Source organism: Cuculus canorus, chromosome 1 (genome assembly GCF_017976375.1).
Source record: "Cuculus canorus isolate bCucCan1 chromosome 1, bCucCan1.pri, whole genome shotgun sequence".
NCBI classification, from domain to species: Eukaryota; Metazoa; Chordata; class Aves; order Cuculiformes; family Cuculidae; genus Cuculus; species Cuculus canorus.
In genome coordinates, this window is record NC_071401.1 from 103,516,223 (window position 1) to 103,538,072 (window position 21,850).

The window sequence follows — 21,850 nt, forward strand, 5'->3', positions numbered from 1 at the left end:
AAAATTAGTATTTCTGAGGTTACCTTTATCTCACACTCCTGTTACAGCTATACTAGGGAAAAAACCAAACACAGTTGAATAATTATAAAAAGAGGATGCTACATATAAAAATCAAAGCTTGTATTTTGCATCCTGCAAGGATATTCCAGGCCAAATTACAAAGTAAATAATAGACATTTTTTGCTTTCAAACACATACAAATGTGGTGAATTATTCTGTTTTATGAATTACATCTTTAACCTTTTTTGTGGGTTACTGTGTTGCATCTTGATGTTCAAACATCTTTCAAGCAGGAAAACAAGTTGCAGAGGCAAGAGGGCAGCTAAGTTCGCTGCCTGATCTGAAGGAGATTTATTAGCTTACCAAAACCACATAAAACCATCTGCAAATCTTCTAGTGTCTCTTCTCAATAGTTTAGAGAGCAATTTGCTTAACTGCAAGCTCACAAAATTCTGCACACAACACAATTTGCATAGAAAGGCAAAAGGGTAAAGGTAGAGTAGCTATCCACACAGCATGACTGTGTACTTGCTGCTGAGTCTAATGCTTCTGGAAAGATGCAGCTCATCACCCTGTCTGGCTTTGCAGAGCATGTGTGATAAGTCTGACACTTTCTGAGCAATCACGAAGCAAACTTACTCAGCATATGCCATAAAATTGTTTTGTTTACATGCAGTGAAATGCAAAAATAAGGGACAGAAACACAGGAATTTTTCTTCACAAGACAGGGGAGATCATGTTAAGAAGAGCGACTGTAGTAGGCATACTAACCTTCAACCAAACAAAACAGACCCATTCCTACATGAGTTTTTCCTCAAGAACAGCTAAATTCTTTGCTCCTTGTGGCAGGAAGTGTATTTCACTTTTATAGAATTTACTCAAACGAAATAGAAGAGGAGAAAATCAGAATTAAATCATGTTTTAGAATCTTACCTATACCACCTTCCTTACTAGAAAGCGCTAGTCTGCTATTACTGAAGGTACTGAGATTGTTTAATTTCTAGTTACTGTACACACACACTTTAAGGAATATCAGTCAGGTTATACAATCCAATATATACGTGTCAAAAAATAGCAGAATTCATATGCAATCTGAATCCAGCCTAAATGTAGGCTTGATTAATAAATAGTATATGATACAGTCTGTTACTACGTAGCACTAATCTTGCTTTATTTAATGGACATCATAGACAATGGTCATTTTAAGAGCACCTCACTCTGCAGTGTTTTCTTTTATTCCATTGCTCATACTGTAATCCTTTGTAGTGGGCTTCGGTTCCTATATGTGGTTCAAATCCCTCTCTGAAGATAAATTTATTTAGTTCGCCCAGGCATTTGTTTGGAGCTCATCATTAGAGGATACAAGTGATTCAGATGTATTATTTTTACTGCAGCCTTGCAAAAGGCTGCATCTGTCTTCTACAGATGACAAAAGATATGATTACAGTCAGAGAGATACAGGTACACAATATCTGAGACATCTGGCACATGAGCTGGAAAAGGAGATAGCACTATTCATTATTCTGTAGACTCGAAACACAGCTCTCTAGTGACTTCAGGAGTAGATGTGGGTGTTCAACACTTCTGATTAATCAGAGTGTAGGATCTTACAGTCAGCATGCAGCAGCTGGGGAATACATCCATGATATGAAAAAATTACTGACTTTACTAAACATCGGTGGCAGAGACAAGAGTACAGTCCTGTTTTTCAGAGTCTTATCTAACTTCTTACCTATACATTTCCTTTCCTATAGTGTTTGGTTTATCTACTACATGCCATCCAACTGCAAGAAATGCACAGTCTCTTCCACTGCGCAAGCCTATGTATCTCTGGACAACTCTAACTTGTAGTCTGGATAAGGCAGAAATCCTACAGGGCATAAGGACATGGAGAGAAAGGCAATATGTGATTACATAGTTTAAAACTGTGTTTCAACGCACATGAACAAATTACCTATCTTAAATGAACTCAGATCTACCATTTTATAACTTTAGATTACTCCACTCAGTTACCTTAAAAATACTCTTTCCACATTATTTTCTCATGCTATTGCCATAGGAAATCCTGTGCTTTATATGTCAGAGAACTTGCTTATGCCACAACAGAATTTAGGAAGGGCAAGAGAGGACTAGAAGAAGGAAATTTCCATATATAACTTTTTACTTAACTTTATGTTCTACTTTTTACTTAAGGCGCTGGTGGTTTGGGTTTGTTGGATTAGGGTTTGGGGTTTTTTTTGAGAGGGGGAGGGAGGAGGGTGTTTTTTGTTTAAAATATGGAACTAATTTCATGTGTGTGCCTATTGTGAAAAACTAGGCATGATAAATAGCCTCTTATTTAATTAAGAATGTCTTTTCCATTATATAATAATTACTGAAAAATGAAACTGAAGTCTCACTTAAGCACTGAGATTTTGATCACTAAAAAGACAGCACTAAAAAAGAAAGCTGCATAACCAAGGTATGACCATGCACAGCAGGACTCTGATACTGTGGGGCACATTGAAATATGCCATTACAAGTAACAATAAATAAGCCCAAGCTCTCAATAAATAAGCCCAAGGATTTCACCAGAAGAATCACATTCGAATTCCTACACTTTTTTTCTCTTATTGTCATTAACATTCTACATTTTTGTCTGTAAATTGGATGGAATTTCTTTTCCATGTAGGCGGTGAAAAAATATCCGGGCTCAGCCCAGCACAAACTTGTATTTTATGTATCCCAGGCTGCGTGGGTAATGCCAGAGAGGCGACTGGGGTTGGGCTGGGGTCTGTCTCGGGGAGGAGGATCCTCTCCAACGCCGGACCAGGAGCATCCTCTAGCGGCCAGTGCCTCGGGAGACCCTGCATCCCCCTGAAACAAGAACCTTCTGGAAGACAGAAATCAGCAGCTGAGGGAAATCGGCAGAAGCCAAAAGGATACTCACGGGATAAAGGCTATTTTTCCCGGTGTCATTCTTGCCCTGATGTCAGACTACATGGGAAACAGCTCTCTTCTGGGCCCTGGCTAGCACAGGATCTTTTAATTTAGAAGCGTTTACTTTTACTAAAGAATACAGAATCCTGCTCTGGAAAACCCTAATCGTCAAGGAATCAGCTCAGCACTGCTTTGGCATGTAAAAGAACAACAACAAAAGAAAAATAAAAAGGGGAAAAAAAACCCCACTACTCCCACAAAAAAAACTCCAAATCAAGCCAAACCACTCCACAAATAGAACCACTTTTAAAGTCCTATGAGACTGAAGAAGTGTGCTAAGAGATATAGGTGGAAATTGTGTACAAAATTGTGCGTACTGTGTTACATTTGCATTAATTTTGTAGCCACCTCGCTTAAGCAACAGCCACATTAGTTTTTAATCAGTGTATCAGCAAAACAGGGGCCAAACGTGAAAGAAAGAAAAAAGACCAATCACATGTGCTTGCTATTTCTCCAGCCCATAAATAATCTCATTGTGGTTAAAAAAAAAAAATAAATAAAAAATTGCTCGGTAAGACTTCTCCTATTTAACTGCTTGGGAACTTAAGAGATTCTGGCATAGATGTGGACTGAAGTTTGGCTCCCTATAGTAGCATTATGATCTAGAATTAAGGCAAGTAAAAAGCCTACGGTAGGCACACTGGCTGAAAACATAAATTAGTTTGTTAGGGCATAAATCACACAGCAAAGCCAAGCAACTAGAAGGCAAACCAGAAGTGCCCAATATGTTACAGGCCATGAGGATTCCATCTGGGATCTGAAATGGCCACCTTGAGAGTGGCAGGGTGAGGAACAGGACTGAGAGCCCACTGGGGTTTGGTAGCGACACTGGCTGTCACACTGCTCCCAGCCTGACAACTGTGCCTTTTTCTCTTTGATCTGCTTTTTTCCTTTGATCAGCTGCTTTCTTTCAGGCAGCATTTGCCTTCCAAACACACCCAAACCCGACGCATTCACCTGCACTACTCTTAATATTGTAACACATTCCAGCCATGCCTGGATTAGGGAAATAGGTAGCATACAGGTGTGACAGCAATATGGACAACTGCAAACAGTGTATTTATAAAAATGGTTATCTGTGACTTCCAGGCATAGCTTAAAATTCTTAAAATTAGTTGTGTGCTAATGGGCAATACTTCAAAATAAACTTTATTTATTTACCTTAGGTCTCTATTGAGGATCATTTTAGTGAAACTTTGACATGTTTTAAAGCAGACTGTATTTGCCCATCTTCTCACAAAAGGAAAGTATGATTCCCTTTTATTCCATTTCTGACTGGATGTGGTTAGAGACAGGGGACGGCACCATGCCAGGAGCAACCACTAAGCCACCGTGTGTCTTTGTGACTTAGCTACAACCAGGGCACCAGGAGTGGTGCCTGTGTAACTTGCTCTCCAGCAATCTCAACCAGACTCTGCTGCCCCAAGGTGCTGGTCATAACATACACACCACAAAAGAGAATCAAATAAAGAAATGTAAGTGTTCCTGATGTTCACTAGACTTGCAAGACTTACACCAACTATGTCTGCCACTCTGCTGTAGATTGAGCGAGCGAAAAATTTCACAGGAGAATAAACAAAACAGCTTCTGTCAGTGATAACTATCCTTCAGGTACTTAATCTGAGCTTCTATCAAAGGATACTGGTGCCTAATTTTTAAGCATAGGGCACAGCCTATATGCATTGCTGATGTAGCCTTACGTTTGTAACACAATGTAGTGGGGGACAAAATATCTATTCTTAAATTTAAATCAGACTTCAAATTGGGTCATGACATGGCATAGATATATGCAAGTGGCAAATTTGCCAGTCCTTTCTAGTTATCATGCTTTTGTAAAAATATTAAAGAATGCTGACTGATGAAGTTTTGTTCTGCTCCCTCTCTTTCCTGACCTGGAACCTGGCTGGGCCAATGTAAATTTAGATTTAATTAAAAACAAAATAGAGGCAGGTGATAAGATGATTCAAAACTCTTCTCTTGCTGCCATGGCATTAAACTTTGAGCTAATTTGAGGACTTCTGAAAGTCACATTCAGCTATAAAACTATAATGTTTGATCCAGCAAAGAAATAGGGACCAAAGTAACATACAGATGTCCTTAAAGAAGTCAGTGTACAAATAGGAAAATTAACTTTTCTCAGCCCTGGTGTGGTTTATAGGTCAAACACCTAAAGAAACCGGAAGTCTCTTACTAAATATGCAGCTACTTTAAATGTACCGAGATAATCACTCAGCAACATTTGAGAAGTTATGACTTTTTATCTGTAGTACAAAGTGAATGCTGACATTCTAAGAGCTAGTGACTTTGTAGATCTTCTTAATGAGGAAATTATGCCAACACCTTTCATTTTCTCTTGCTCTGATTTTAAAAATTTTCATTAAAATTGCCCAAATGTCATTCAACTTATGCATTTAAGAAGCAATAGATTCAAATCAACTACACAGAAAAACAAGGTTATGTTAGTTTGCACTCTGCTCTTCTGTGTTGCAAAATTGCACAAAACTTTTAAGTTTGTTTAAAGGTTTGTGGCATGAGAAAAACATAATTAGAAAACATTCAACTTTTATTAGTGAAAGAGAAGAGCTGAGGACAGATCAGCACTGTTTATCCTCTTGTGTTGGTTACTTTGGCTTCCAGCATGGCTCTTGGGATAAGACAGAACAATTACGAGCTTGTTAAAAGTAAGGAAACAGAGAGTCGGAAATTAAAGTTTGGGATATATACTGGAGCAATCCCATGCCAGATCTATGCCAGGCTTTGTTTTTTCATGACATAGCTTTTGTTATAGGAAACAATAAAAGCAGAAGAAATGGTGAAAAGACTCTGTCAGGAATATAAAATTATATGTGTAGCCAAAAGGGCAGGAAGAGTTATAGAAGATCTTGTCGTATCAAATCATCAGCCCATAAAACAGCAAGCGAAATCCGTTGTTGATAGATGTAAAGTAGTGTGTTTGAGAAAAATTAGCTCAAATACCTATACATATTTAGGCATATATATCTGTATATAAGTGCACACATACTCTTTGTACATACATATACATGTACATACGTGTACATGTACGTACATGTACATACATATACATGATACAATCTTAATTGGCTATTACCAAAAAAACAAAAAAAACCTAAGAGGATGACCTGTGGCATAAGAACATTTCTGTACCATGATAAATTAGAAAGCTTTAAAATCACTAGCAGGATAGAGGACGTGAGGAGTAATGATTATTCACTATTTTTCATTAGGGAGCCTCAAATACAATTACCAGGCAGCGGCATTAAAACCTACAAGAGAAGTATGTTTCCACACAGATCATAGCTAAATCCAGGAACTTATTACCATGGAATGCAGAAGACTTCATTAAGTGCAAATATTTAAAAAAAAAAAATAAAAAGGTTGAAAATATATGCAAGAACATAAGTCACAGCCTATGAATTCAAACATACAAATATAACCTCTGGCTTAGGACAGTCAGCTCTTAATCCATTAAAGGATGAAAGAATGTAGTGAGGAAGCATCATAATTTATTTGATCTGTTCTTCATGTTTTCCCACATTTTCTATTCTTAAGCTCTGTAAGGTTTTGTTTTACTTGACTTTTCCATGTAAGCTTGTGCCTGTAACCTACCAACTACCTTAGCCATCGTGAAAGCATCATACTTTACTATAGATACTACTGTTACAATCATCAAATGTTCACATCATTCTTTCTAACCTGCCAACTGCTACAAAATTCAGCATCCCAGATTAATCCAAGAACAGAAGTGTTTGTATTTACTCCTTTCTAAACTACTCATTAACTTTTACCTGATAGATTTTTCATTTTTATATTTTACCTTGGAATTCTGAACTTCTAAGTCTTATAGAAATAGAGAAGTCAAAAAAAAAAAAAGCACAGCTTACACATATATATTCCTGTGATTATCCTATACACATAGCAATGAAATGAAAAATTGAAATTCCCTTGATAACCATTGATTTATCTTATTTATACCTGTGTGCTCAAAAATACATTTAGAAATTGATTCTTAATGAAGTGTTAAAACTCTAATGTACACATTTTCACATGATGTTTGCATTCAATTTTGGTTCACAATACTTTTGTAACTTTGAAGAATGTATTTTTTTTATCCTCAAAACACTATTAACTTTGCTACTGTCAGTTGATCATTCTGCACTAGTCTAGTCCCCGAACATCCTTTGAAGCCAGAAGAAGCAGCTTTGGAGCCAAAAGAGAGCAGACAGAAAGAGATTTTAAAATCTCAGACTTAAGTTCTAGACTGCTGCATTTCAAATTCAGGCAACTCTGCAAATAAGCAAGTAGAAGAGAACAGAAGACAACTGAAAATTGTGTTCTTTAAAATTCTTGGGTGGGGAGGCAAAATAAACTTAAGTTGTACAGAAGAAAGGCAGAGTTGGTTGACCGTAAATTAGTTTAAAACTGCATCATCCAGTTTCAGTCAACAGTACCAACTGTTGACTTCCTTTCCTTTTAAGGAAAGCCGATGCCTTTTCACAGGCAGGAATCAAATACCTTCAAAATGTTATCACTGAAGTGTGAAAATACAGATATGCATATGGAGCACCTCCCATACGAGGACAGGTTGATAGTTTGGGTTGTTCAGTCTGGAGAAGAGAAGGCTCCGAGGAGACCTTAGAGCAGCCTTCCAGTGTCTGAAAGGGCTACAAGAAAGCTGGGGAGGGACCGTTTACAAAGGCTGGTAGTGATAGGACGAGGGGCAACGGGTATAAACTGGAGAGGGGCAGATTTAGACTAGACCTAAGGCAGAATTTCTTCACCATGAGAGTGGTGAGACACTGGCACAGGTTGCCCAGGGAAGCTGTGGCTGCCCCATCCCTGGAGGTGTTCAAGGCCAGGTTGGATGGGGCCTTGGGCAGCCTGACCTAGTGGGAGGTGTCCCTGCCCATGGCAGGGGGGTTGGAACTGGATGATCTTTAAGGTCCCTTCTAACCCTAACTATTCTATGATTCTATGAATCTATGATTCTATGTCCAAATTTGATATCAAGTAGGTGACATTTGATGGGCCTTATTGAAAAAACTCATTCAAATTTTTTTTCTGTTTAATGAAACAAGTAATAAAATACTTTTGTAAAAGATATGCTATGATATTTAGGAAGTGGAAGCATTCAAAAGACTACAAATTCATTCATTCAGAATATAATGTGTTAAAATATCCAGAATTCTTACTGATTAGTTAGATATTTTACTGTGCCTATCTGATATGTTCACATACATGTAACAAAATCCATATCAGTATTACACCTGAAGGAAAAGTTTGAGCAGGTAAAAGTCCAAGCTCTACCATTTCAGTTCAGGCTGAATTATGCCAATCATATCTGGGAAATCTCGCATGACAAGACAGCAATATGCCTCTAAAATTGATTAAAGTAAGACTACATACTCTGCTTTAAGTTTATCTGTATTGCAAGAGAATAGAAACTGAGATTAGAATAGCTTTTATCATGAAACAACTGTCAAAAAAGAAACTGCCTTACCTTGCTAAGAAACGTACTGTTTTTATAAAATAGAGGAAATACAAACAATAATGAATTAAAAATTAAAAAAAATATTAAAGAAACCTTTAGACAACTGTTTAATCTCAGAGCAAGTGCTTTATATAGAAAATATTATTTTAATATGCTACCAAGGAATTATATTCATTCTAAATGTGTCTGGTTTTCATTATGTTAATTTAAATTTATCAACTGTAAAGCACTGGACAGACATTAATCACATCAGAACTAACACTTATATTTGCAAGATATACTGAGGTCTGACAGACAGACAAAGAGGAAATCTATCACATTTCTCACATTTGAATGCAGTCAAGAGACGTAGCCATGGACATTGTGGCTCCAAAGTATGTCTGCAGAAATCATATATAAAAGAGGTAGAATAACAGCCATCAGATACTTTCATCAGGGATATATGATCCTTGTGGCTGCCTAAAATTCATAAGATGCAGAGGTGTCAGGAGAAGCACAGAAGAGCATATTCATGAGTTTGAAGAGTATGTATTTAAGGGTGTTTTAAAGCATCAATAACATTCTCTCAAGTTCAGGTTCTACAATTTTTCTTACTAAAACTCACTCAGAACATTATTTCTGAACATAAAAATCACTCCAACATTTTTTTTTTTTTAATATGAGATTTAAAAATCACTAAGTGCTTTTTTAACAATTCAAATAGTCTACTAGATCTATTGGAAACTACCTTGCAGACAGGTGTTGTGAGAGACAACTAGGATACATCAGATGATCTTGCCTGATCTCTCAGAACTGTTGCACTCATTCAACAGATTTCAGAGATTGAGAGCAGAGAAAGAAAAGTTATTAAAATATCTGCTTCCACTACAAGATTTGCCCTTACTGTCCAAGGGAAGAGATACTACAATTCTGAGATAACATGCACCTTCCAGTTTCAGGCAGGTAGGTTTTATTCATGGCTAGTCCCTGCAACTTGCTGAAAACTGTTCGGTAATGGTACTTTCAGACTGCAGGTCTTCTCATTAGTCAAGTTCCAAGGCCTGACGCTTGCCCTTTCCACACAGCTATTCTTTGACTGTACTGCATAAACTGATTCTTCTTCCCTCTCACTGACATCAGCACCTGGATATAGTTATTGTTCATTTAACTTTTTCCATGGGTGATACAGATTCTTGGGTGATCTAACTGATAAAAAGTGTGATGTTTACTACGTACACCACTTACCTTGTCAAAAGGAAATGTCATTAAAAGTCAACTTTTTTTACTGACCCCTTATCATTCAATACAGGAATTGACAATACTTTTAATACATGGAGTTAAGATGCACTGTCAGTGAATTAACTTATCTAGTTTAGCTCAGGTTGTCCCATCATGTGGATTACAGCAAAGAACTTAATAGCAGGATACAGCTGAATTTGATGCTCCACAAACTGGCAGCAGTCTGGAGAAGAATCAGTTTATAAGTGATTGTTTATGACAACTGAATCATCCAGAAGTTTAGAGTTAAGTATTTTGCTGTGCTGATCGTTTAAAAGATAACATGGGGATCATTTAATTGAATCTAAATCATGAAATGGCTGAGAAGATTATAGTGTACAATTTACGCTTCATTACTAGAATAGCATTTTAACATAGTAAAGAAAAGTAATGGCATAGAAAATACTGCAAAATTATATAATTGCGTATGTACAAGATCACCTGCTTTTACTTGGTATTGGCATTATGTAACGTAATACAAATGTACATTATTGCCTTCTAAAACAAGCCAGGAGTTAAAACCTGTGAAACAACATACTTACTAAAACATTCAATAATTAAAAAAGGAGGAGAACAGTTCACATGAATCCAAGTTTTACAAAAGCAGTTAAAAATAAAGAACAGGCAAGGGCAATGGAAACAGACAGTGCCTGTTTTCAAGCAAAAGCTATGCAAAGTATTTCCCTTACAAGAGAAAAGTTAACCCAAATGTGAAACTATCTCAGCAGCATTTCCATCCTTAGGCAACATTGTATAGCTATTGCTGATGCCATGCTTCTGGCAGCCAAATGTAATTTTTAAATAACACGGGAGGAATGTAGAGTCAGAGTTCATGCAGGAAGATGAGCGTAGGGCTCAGGGTTTAGCATACAGGTCAGTTGGAACCAGAAGATATAAGTTTTCTTGGTAATCTCTATTTATTAGAAATATCACTGTGGTTCACAACAAAGACAGAACATTTGTCTGTCTGGTATGACAGGTATATATCAGTTCTCAAAACCAGGCACTCTGAAAATATACTAATTTACTTTAGTGAAGCATACCAGACAGTCAGAGAAAAAGAATCAGTTTTAAATTGTGATCTTTCTGCTTACAATTACCATTGTGCAAAAAAGGTAGCAGGTCATCCTGTGCCATTAAGCTGTAGACAAAAAAGTGAATGGCAGAATAATGGTTCATCATCTGCAAAAACCAACAGTGAGAGCACACAGTTTTCTAGGCTAAAGTCCAATTACTAATCCAGTGCTGAAATATTTTGAAAACTAGGAGATATCTATTAAGCTTGGTCTATAAAACTAGTACACAAAGCTTTTCTCTGAAAAAAGTTACTATGAAAAGGTATCTTTGGATCCTTTCTTGCAAGTCTTCAGGATAATATTTGACTAGTTACAAAGTAATTTTTTTTGCTTAGTCAATTATTCTGGCTTTATTCCTGAAGCAGCCATAATGAATGAAATTATAAGAACAACTCCACAAGTGACTATTGCATTTTGTAAGGAGGAATCTTCATCAACTTCTTCAGCTGGACAAAGCCACTAGAACAGGCATACTACTCCTTTTTTTCTGTTCTTCTTATTGCTAAAAGCAAGAGGATCGAATCTCCTCAGAGTCTGAAAGGTAAGCTCCTCATTTAATGGCTACTTCTTAATTGTGGTAAAACTTGAAGGATTAGACATCAACATTTCAGCTTTAGTTTCTTCTCATCATTCTCCACTGAATTCAATAACTCCTGTGTTACTTCCCTCTCTCCACAAGATCACTCATCTGTTTGTGTTATAGGAATTGAAATTAATTATTAGGTATCCTTTGAGGATACCTAATCAATGATAAATAATCAATGATAAATACTTTATATTGTACAAGAAGAATGAAAATTATGTTTTAAATGCTAGAGAGGTTTACAATATTTTTAAACAGTTGAATTGATTTAGATTTTTTTAAAGTTCCTATTTGTGGCACAATGTTGATTGTCTGTGCCAGAGATTCTGCACCAGTAAGATGACTGAGCATAGGCCAGTTTCACCACCCAAATTCTCCCTGACCAATTCACAACTGACCTCAAAGGAATCCAAATCTTCTCTGCATTTGTGAGTAAAACACTAACTTGTATGTATGCAAGGCCAGAAATGTTACAACTTAAACCGGTCTTTGTCTTCAGAAAAGAAAGCCTACCTAGCATCCAAAATCAAACCACAGAGCAAGGTCCTGTCAAAGTAAATCTCATCCATTCAGGTGAAGTTGTCTGAAAATAGCATTAGGCTTCTAATAGTTCTGGAATCTGGAAAATGGGCCATATCTTTCCTTAGAAAGCAGAAGAAACATTCTTTAAGAATTCTTCTCTGTCAAATCAACATCTTTTTTATGACCCATGAAGAAATATGGCCCTTGAAGTCTGCGAAGCAGAACAGGTATTAATTCTTACATTACTAATACTAAAAGTTAGATGTGAATAAAAAATTACATGGTTGTTTTCTTTCCTTCTTTCCTACGTCACACAGAAAGCAACATATTTCTACTGAAGGTCCCCACGGGAGAATTTACTCCATTTTTAAGGTAAAAAGTAGTTTTACATTTTTTGTTGATCAGATGTGCTGAGGTAGCATATAAATAGAAGCTTCCAGATTTGCTAGGTGTTTCTCAGAAGTGACGCTTCAAGTGACTGGGGCAGTTGCCATGGGTAAATTCATGCCCTCATTAAAGTTTACACAAAGCTTCCCACAACAGTTTGCTGGTCTAAGCACGTTCTATGAGTATTGCTAAAATAAAATGCTCAAAGTACAAATTCATGGCTGTTTTCCACAATCACTATTGCATATTAATAGCACACTTTCTTATTTCCTACCTCACACTTTAACTTAAAATACATTTTCAAAAATATCAAAGTAAAAAAAAAAACTGTGTACCATTAAAAATACCCAACTAGAAAGATTTTGCTAAGGTTTTTGTTTATCACATATTTCTTCATCACCATTCCTACTTCAATGTGACTAAGTGGGTCTTAAAATGAGTGACACTACCCATGACCCAAACCATTGAAAGCAAGTAATGATGGGCAGCTGAGCCCCATGTTGAAAAGCTATTGCTAACCCCCCCCCAATTTTCCTCCCTCACTTTTTCCCAACCTTTTGGCCAGATCTAATTTAAATATGAATACCTTAAGTAATTGCCAATATTTGTAAAGTCAGTATATGCAACTGCATTAAAGACAACAGATTTTTGTGTACTGTTTTGCAAGGAATTTTTTTTTTTTCAGGGCCCTGTAGTTGCTGGGAAGGTGCTTGGTAAAACTTGCTTTAGTTGGTGTACAATTGTTTTATACACTTTCCCCTTACTTCATTCTTTAGTGAACATCTCTGGAATAAGTAATTACTGTGGGAACACTTCTTTACAGCAATTCTCAAACAGCAAAATTGGCAGACGTTGGTTTTATAAAGTTCACAAACTGAATGGTGCCTTATTGCCATAAACAAAGGGATTTTAACTACTAGCATTAAAATACACTAAGAATAACAGATAAGTGAATCTGTGAATAAAGATAAGTCCTTAATTGACAAGAAAATGAAGGATTAAGCTAATGCAGCATTATAGCAATATGCCAGGGATTCAAACTTCGGCCTACATCACCATTTTGGACTAAGTGATTATAAAAGCTTTTTAAATGGCAGAAAGCAGGACTCCCCTGAGAAATTTTCTGCCTAAAATTTGTCAAAATGAGTGCAACTGGTACTAAATCTCACTATAGACACACTAAATGAATACATAACATATTTAGTTACTTAAGATAATTGAAGTCTTGCCAATTTAATTAAAAATAAGCTACCTATTGAAAGGAAAAGATATTTTGAAATCTCACAGCTACTGGTACCACTGCATGAATTTGATGAACTTGTTTTATAATCTTCTGTCTACTGGCTTTCCATGAGAAATCAAAGATCTTTTGCCTGAAACAACGGCTCATGCAGAAATTTAGGAACTGAATCCAGAAGTCTTAGCGGGCTTAACTGAATAAGAACTGCACGTCTTGAGCAGCAACTGGTTTATGTAAGTATATACATTACTCTAAATTTCATCTAGGGAGTACCTTAAAAATCTCATTGCTTTTTCATTTGTCTTTGACACCATACTCAACCTTTGTAAAACAAATAAATAAAATTAAAAGCTAAAAGTACAAGGAAATTAATGGAACCCATACAGTTAAAGTTTCAAGGGGTATTGCAAGCTGATCTTCCTTTTGAATGAACTACTGGGCGAATACCTAAAAGAAGATAGATAAAGTATTTGTGGATTACACTGAAATGAAGGATGTGAAGGAATAAGTTCAGGTTACTACCAGTGGAAAAGAATTTATTGAGAGATCCTTGTATACCTTTTATAACTATAGTAAAGGATGAGATGAGATTGCCTCTATCTACTAACGAGTACATAATGGTATAATTTACTCCATGTGCAGTCAAAAAATATGGCAGTCATTTCTTATTCAGACTGCTGGATACAGACAAGTTTGTCATCTTCCTAATCTCATGACACCAATTTAAACCCTACAAGAGTGTCACATTGTGCAGTACTTCCGAGGCGTACTTTGTCTGGAACAGTTAGAAACTACTCATAACACATTGTCTTCTGAAAGAGACAACTAGAACACCTAAGCACAAAACAACTTAAGTGTTTTTTTGGATCGAAATAAAATCATAGAATCATTGATTAGTTTGGGTTGGAAAGGACCTTTAAAGGTCACCTAGTCCACCCCGCCTCCGATAAGCAGGAATGTCTTCAACTCAATTAGGTTGCTCAGAGCCCCATCCCACCTGGCCTTGAATGTTTCCTGGGATGGGGACTCTTAACACCACTCCAGGCAACCCATTCCAGTGTTTCGCCAAATGCTCTTTTCTTAATGTTTGAAGCACACTGTAAAGACATTTCACGGCACAGGAAGACCTAAATGTCTGTCTAAAAGCCTTAGCTTGCCCCTAGTTAGGTATGAGTCAGTATGAGTTTATTGAAGAGCCAAGCATTGCTTGTTGCAGGTAAAGGAAGTACTGAACTCCAACACTGGCTGTTTTGCATTTTGATATATCTGCAATATCATTCCCTCCTTGACAGTAGAAAGCATTTTAAAATAAAACTACAGCTGAAAAGGTCTAACTTATTTAATGGCACCTATTATCAAAAGATGAATGGTAGATGTGATTCTGACAATGGATAGTGTTCATTTAACTCACAACCAGAAGAAGCCCCCAAAATCTATTCAATTGTTTTGAATCCCTTCATTAAAAAAAGGCTAGTCATATTTGAAAATTCTTATTCTAACCCTGAACTGTGGCAGAACGTTATCAGCAATCATTTTTAATCTGTTTAAAATTATTTTTCATGGATAGATTCTGAGTTTGTCTTGAATTGGAGGAATTTGGCTTGCTTTGAGCAGATGGTTAGACTGATCTCAGGAGGTCCCTTTCAAGCTCTATTACATTATACGTCTATGATAAAATTATCATCAGTTACAATGGATTTTCAATCACGCTCTTTTACATTTTCCTGTAAAGTTATAGAAGAGTTTTTACTAGTTTCCAATTTTTAGATTTATTTTCAGACTTTTTGGATGAAGCAAGCACAAAGCTGTAATCAAGGCCAGCAACCTTTATAATCCTATGAGTTCAATTCATGCAATTGAACCCATGATGCCACTTAGATTTTTAGGCAATATGTTAAATACTTCATCTGAAGTAAACATGTAAACATCAATTTATTTATTTGCAATGAAAAATAATCCAATGACATTTTAGGTAAATTTTACTGTTACTCACACTATTTGCAGAATGGTATGAATTCTTCAGAACTATTCAGAGACCCTAGAATATACAAACAACTCCTTAAGCTTCAATCAGACAAACTGTTTTAAGAGTGAGATAGCCAAGGCAGAATGATCTTCAGCGCACTGGCTATGCTCTGGAAAATAAAAAGTGGGGAGGGCAGAGAACAAACCTCCAGTTGCTAAATCTGACTTGCAGAGCACACAGTCTGGAGGACACTCTGGAGAAGAGTGAACCACACAAGATGCTTTAAATGTAGCCAGAGAAAGATGAGCTGAAGGAAGATTTCTAAGGAAACAGAAGTGACATGGAAGACAAATTAAGATTTAAATAAAAGTGAGTGAGTGCTACTAGAAACAGATCTGGAAAATGAAATCATGGTAATTTGTGGGATTCATTTCTTCTTCTGGAGACTGACACTCTCCAAAAGCGTGCAAGGTTGCTGTGAACAGAAGTCAAGGTTTAAGAGGGCTCAGAGCCACCTCCAATTTGTTATATAGTTTACTTTTAAAATTAACTTAGAGACAGTGTTGTCATGCCACATATTAATACATAGAGCTCAAAATACTGTTTTTACTCTGAATTTCAAAATGCAGTGCAGATATTGAGCTACTTTAAAATTATAGTAGATCTAGTTTGGTTTAGAGAAAAGCATTAATAGAAAACATTTAAAAAGCATTTAAAGGAAACATTCACTGAGAATCAAAACTTCACTACAGTAAAATGAAGAGCAGAATGCTGCCTTGCTGGTTAAAGGCAAAGTGACAGAGTTATGGATCACATAGTAAGAGCTTATCTCCGATTTGAAACAAGACTCATATGAAAGTACATGGAGTGAAACTGTAGCAGGAAAAAAAGATGCCAGAAATCACAGGTGGCTACCTTCAAAATCTGCAAGGGCTTTGTTCTGGTTTTTATTGGATCTTTAAGAAAATAATGTAAATAGCTCCGTGCATTCTTCCCCTTATTCACCAAGACATTCCATGTAGAAAACATTGCATAAGTATACCTCAAGACAGTATCTGTAAATTAGCCCTGGGAATTATGTCCAGTGTAAGCAATTATGGAGAATAAGGCAGCAAGATGGGAAAAAAATAGTTGAAAGCTGGCCAACTCAGATGCAGTTAACTGCTGGCAAAAAAGTTAACAGCAGAAAACCTGAAGCATGATGAGAGGACACAGATAAATCTAATGTGCACATCAGCTGAACTCACAGACCCTGCAGCTACACATAAGTCATCATGGTGTATGCTTGGACTGTGCATAGAGGAACAATGGAATTATGTAGGCTGCAACATGCAAATAAAGTTCCAGGCTCCACTACTGATCATGTCCTCCCAAATGGTGAACCTGAATTTGAACATTTATTGCCTGTTTCAGGAAAAAGTTGAAATCAAAATTTCTCTAAAAGTACTTTGAGTACAGCCACATGAACTAGAAGACAACTTCTGTAATGAAAAGCAAGCTGAACTAAGAAAAGAAATGAAATGAGTCACATCCTAACATAATAAAAATCAGTGTGGATACATTTATACCAAGTTTGCCAACTTAATTCCTGTGGCAGCTTGGTCTGGACACAAAAAAATCCAAATTCTTTTCAATTCTGTTAGCTAACATAAACAAACATTAGACTTCCTGAGTATAATTCTGCTCTTGAACACACCCATTTAAATGGCATTGACTTCATCAGAGGTCCTAATTTTATATTTACGTAGGCAGCTGTAAGAAAAAACTCATTATGATTAAATCTTGACGGGTTGGCATCCATTGAGTTGGATGAGTAAAACAGAAGGAAATTTTCTTTACACATTAAGTTTAGCATTGCTTATATGTACTATATATATGTCATATTTCCAAAGCAAAGGACTTTATTTACTGATTGCAGAGTCATATATGTTCACAATGTTTAGTCTTTGTTTATGAAATTCATGGAACTTTAATTGCTTTAATGGCATCACAGTCTTTTGTAAGGTACTTTACAGCAGACTATTTAAAAGGCTACTGCAAATAATCAACATTTGGATATAGAGTCTTGCCACATTATGGAAACATATTTATAAAATTTGGGAACTTGATTAAGGTTTCACAGACCACATTTAAAACTCTATTGCCTAAACTTAAAAAGCAACTGTAAATTACTTAATTTCTGAGTCAAAGTGCTGATTAAAAACTTTTAGGACCTGTGGGTGGTCAGCATCTCTGAAAATCAAACACTTATTTAAGCTGTCTGCATCTAAATTTAAACCTTTATGTTTGAAATGTTTTGTGGATTTGAGGATTTTTTTTGCTTTTTTTTTTTTTCTTCTTTAATTATTATTTTTAACGTGTGCTGATATTTCTTATCCTTTCCTCCCAGGAAGAACGTGATCATAGAAGAGGAGTGGATGTTTTTCTTTTTCCCACTACTTTGGGAAAATATTTGGCTGTAATTCACATACTTTTTCGGAAAACAGACTGACTCGGGTCTTCTGGCATTTCAGAAAAAAAAAACCATTCAAGTTCCGTTACAATATACAGTGCTACAGCAATACCACGAGGTTAGACTAAATAAGCTGGTATTTAGTACTGGGCTTAGTACTAAAAACAGGTCTACCTCCACAATGTGGAGCAAGGCCTAATTTGTTCTGTTCCCTCTTCTCACCCATTTGATCTCATCTATAAAACAGTGGAAATGATTTTCTACCAGCAGATGGAATTTCCCACAGCTCAAGCAAGATAGCTGGTGGTCTAGATCTGCAACATGAAAAAGAGCATTGTCTGGGAGGTCACCTTGCTTGCTGGGACTCTCTATTAAAAAAAATAATCAAGAGCTGAAAGGGCACAGACTTCACTAACACCTCACTCCTAATGTAAGTCTCATGAGATTAGTAATAATCTTGTTTGGAATTGCAAAATTAAGCAGAAATTCCATTGAAGATGAAATTATGAAAGCAAAGTAGCATAAATTAAGACAAACCAACATAAATTTAAGCAAATTTCTGATGAAGCACAAGGTGATTTACAATGACTCTATGGAAGGCATCTATGCAAGCTACACTTCCGTAACCTATCCTAAGCCTGAGGACTCTATCTTGTGCAGCAAGAAGTCTGGAAAAACAATTCAGCTCTAGCCTTTACTCTGACAGCCTATCCTGCTAGATAAGAGAGATATTAAAAGAAAAAAAAAAAAAGGAAACTGTATTACATCTTAATGGGTAAACAAATCTTGTCCTCTGGCCCTAAGGTGCAGAAGACAGAATGGCAAGGCTCATAACCATATAGTTAATTCTGTTACCTAAATACAGGATATACATCCATAATGACATTTCATATTACTTGGCCCATGCTACCACTTAAGACATGTTCAGCCACAACCCAAAACTGTGTCAGGGAGCATGCTAACAATTAAACAGCATCATTAGTAATATCTATCTGTGCCAACAGATCTCGGGAGTTTCTTATGCACTTTTAGGACTTTAATGACTACACTACTGGAATGCCAAAGCTGTTCAGCTTAGCTGTGATTCCTAGATATCTGAAACCAGTCCACAGCCAGTCCAATAGGACATCAGATCTTCAGAAATCCTGAGTAAGCTGATATCCTGTACCCTCTACTCTCAGCATCATTTTAGTTGGGAGTTATCTGAAAAGAAATATTCTGTTTATTTAAAAGTGAATTTTCTCTTTTTGCACAGAAACACAATTTGAGTTTCATTCCAAAACTGAACAGAATTCCTTGCTTTACTTCCTGCTTCTGAACTACCCTAGCTTGAAGCAGATTGTCAGACATACTGCAAGATCACTTATGGGCACAGAAGCTAGAAGAAAAATGCTAGCCTTGATTAACTTTATGTGGAATACTAAATAGGTAACACCTAGGAAAGGAAACTAAAAGGAAACATGCATTAGCAATGTCACAACTGGCAATTGTTGCTATTTTTACAGAACCCTAAGGTACTGGAATTCAGTGTGGATTCTTAAGATCAGGTAGAAATTTTACTCATGAAGTTAAGAATACAAAGAACTTGTTACTCATAGCATCATGCCAGAGTAGGCACAAGCAAGAGCAGCTATTTCGAAAAGTGTTTACATTGTGTTTCTAGTGTTCAGAACTAGAAATTGCAACTGGCAGTGTGCTAAATAAGCAACATGGAGTTAAGCAACTTATCACAGTGAATAGGGGAAGACTGAAGCAATCACAGAGATATGTGCTTAAAAGAATGCTGAGCAAAGTTTTTTACTCTGTTTAGCAACTCTCTAGACTATGTGAAAATGCAATTTCATCTCTCCACGTTTCAGGATTGTTGCAATTGGAAAATAAATAATTGATGGAAAGCCCTTCCCATCCCCTGAATTTGGAAAGGGCCCATGCATAGCTGCTGAGTGAAGTAGAAAACAGTATTGAAATGAAAACAGAGTGGCAGGCAGATCCAAATAAGAAGTGCTAAAGCAAATGCTGTTGAAGCTCAAGATCTGCAAAAAAGGTACAGGAAAAGAAAGGAAGAACAGGTGAGGAGGGGAAGGACAGTAGGGCTGTTATGGTTCATGGCCTGTATTGAAACCATGAGCTCCCTCAGTTCTGGGTCTATTGGGAAAGCAACTCCTTTGTTCAAAAAAAATACACAAATAATGAAATTACAAAAAAAATATTAAACCTGGAATTTACAGAACAAAAACCACATTATCAAAGAAATTTAACTCCCTTGAACAGATCAAGATAATATTCAGTTTTCTAGTTGGCACTTTGTGAGAACAGTCTTCCATTGAAACCTGTGCCACTTCATAATAAACCAGCCATAATAATCTGTAGAGAAGATTTATTGTGTTGGGAGCTTTCTGACTTTATTGGGCATTGCATTCTTCTCTGAGTTGTTGTCAGATAGGAGCAGTATATAGAAAGGGTAACTGTTTTAGGACAAGAGTTATCCAGGACACAGATTGGTGGCTACTGTGGAATAAATTTAGTACTTATGTTTCCCACTAACAGTATATGAAATACTCAGTTTGAGTGGCGGGATAAGTTGGAGTCTTCCTCTTGAGCAAATGAAGGATAATTAGGAAAGGACTGCTTGAGATGTATGGATCAGAAGGCTCAACTGTCACAAAATCTCACTGTAATTTATATGTCTCAAAATCAGATGCAGAAGCCAAAGAATATTCATTGGCAGCCAGTCCCATTCTAGATAAGCTCCTTTCATTTGATCCAAGTTATTTGTTATTACAATGCACAATTTGGTTGGTATATTTTATACAGATCATTTGAACATTACTTCCAATGCCAAAAGAGCTTAGGTTGGCAAAATCTTTTTACAGTAAGAACAAAACGAGGCTACAAGACTATGTATCTTCCCAAGCTTTTGACCTGGAAGGAAGAGAAGTAGCTTTTCATTCATCAGATGTGGCCTGTACTCCACAGTCTTCTTAATCTGAACACCACAGTCAGGAAGGGATCTCCCACCTTTCCTGGTAATACAAGTTTACCAGCAGCCTCTCCACAGCAAGACACCAGTTATAAGATGGTCTGCTAGTGGCATCGTAAAGAAACAAACCCAAACACTGTAATGGACTTTGTCACAGCTTAAACCTCTGGGACTGTAATTATAACAGTTTGTAGTAGTTTACTTGTAAATTTGGGCATCTTTAAGATGCTGTTAAGATTGAGCTGGCAACAGAAGAAATTAAAATTCACTCCAACATTTGAGTTCCTCTTTACGCCAATTCTGCTGACATACGTATTCATACAGATATCCTTAAGGACAACTTGATTTTTTTAACTACATCATTTCTGTGTACCTGCATTTGACAGCAAACTCCTTTTGGAACAAAACTTCCATCCATGGGATAAATGGGACAGAGCTAGCAGCTAGGGAACATTAAATCTTGTTGAATACTGTTTGGACAAAAGCTTCTTTGATTAATTTATTGACTGTCCTTTGGGATATGAGGGTTGGTAGTGTGTCTTCCTAGTTTTTGTTGCATGAGAGTGGTAGTTAGTAATACATTAGATGATGAGGTATTTTTGATCATCTGATAAGAGCAGTCAGAAGGCAATCTAACAAAAAAATACTAGAATTTATAAAGCAAGGTTCAGTGATCTGCTTTTCCTTAAAAAGAGAGCAGATGGAATATGACTGCAGGTACAAAAGCAAAACTCCACATTCTAGAAATCACTGATAAAGAGAAATGAATACTTCTCGGTGCCATAAGCAACTCTGTACTTTTCACTGAGAGGTGAAACAAAGTGAGGAAATATTTATTTATTACACGGTTTGCAATAAAATTGATTTTCTGGAACAAGGTCTGCACGCCTGTTAGTTTA

General features: G+C 36.5%; 1 protein-coding gene across 1 annotated transcript in view; it reads right to left on the reverse strand.

The window, feature by feature from the left end:
* The window catches only part of LOC128852302 (uncharacterized), a 341,810-nt gene that overhangs the window by 253,216 nt on the left and 66,744 nt on the right, over positions 1 to 21,850 (reverse strand). The window lies entirely within an intron of this gene.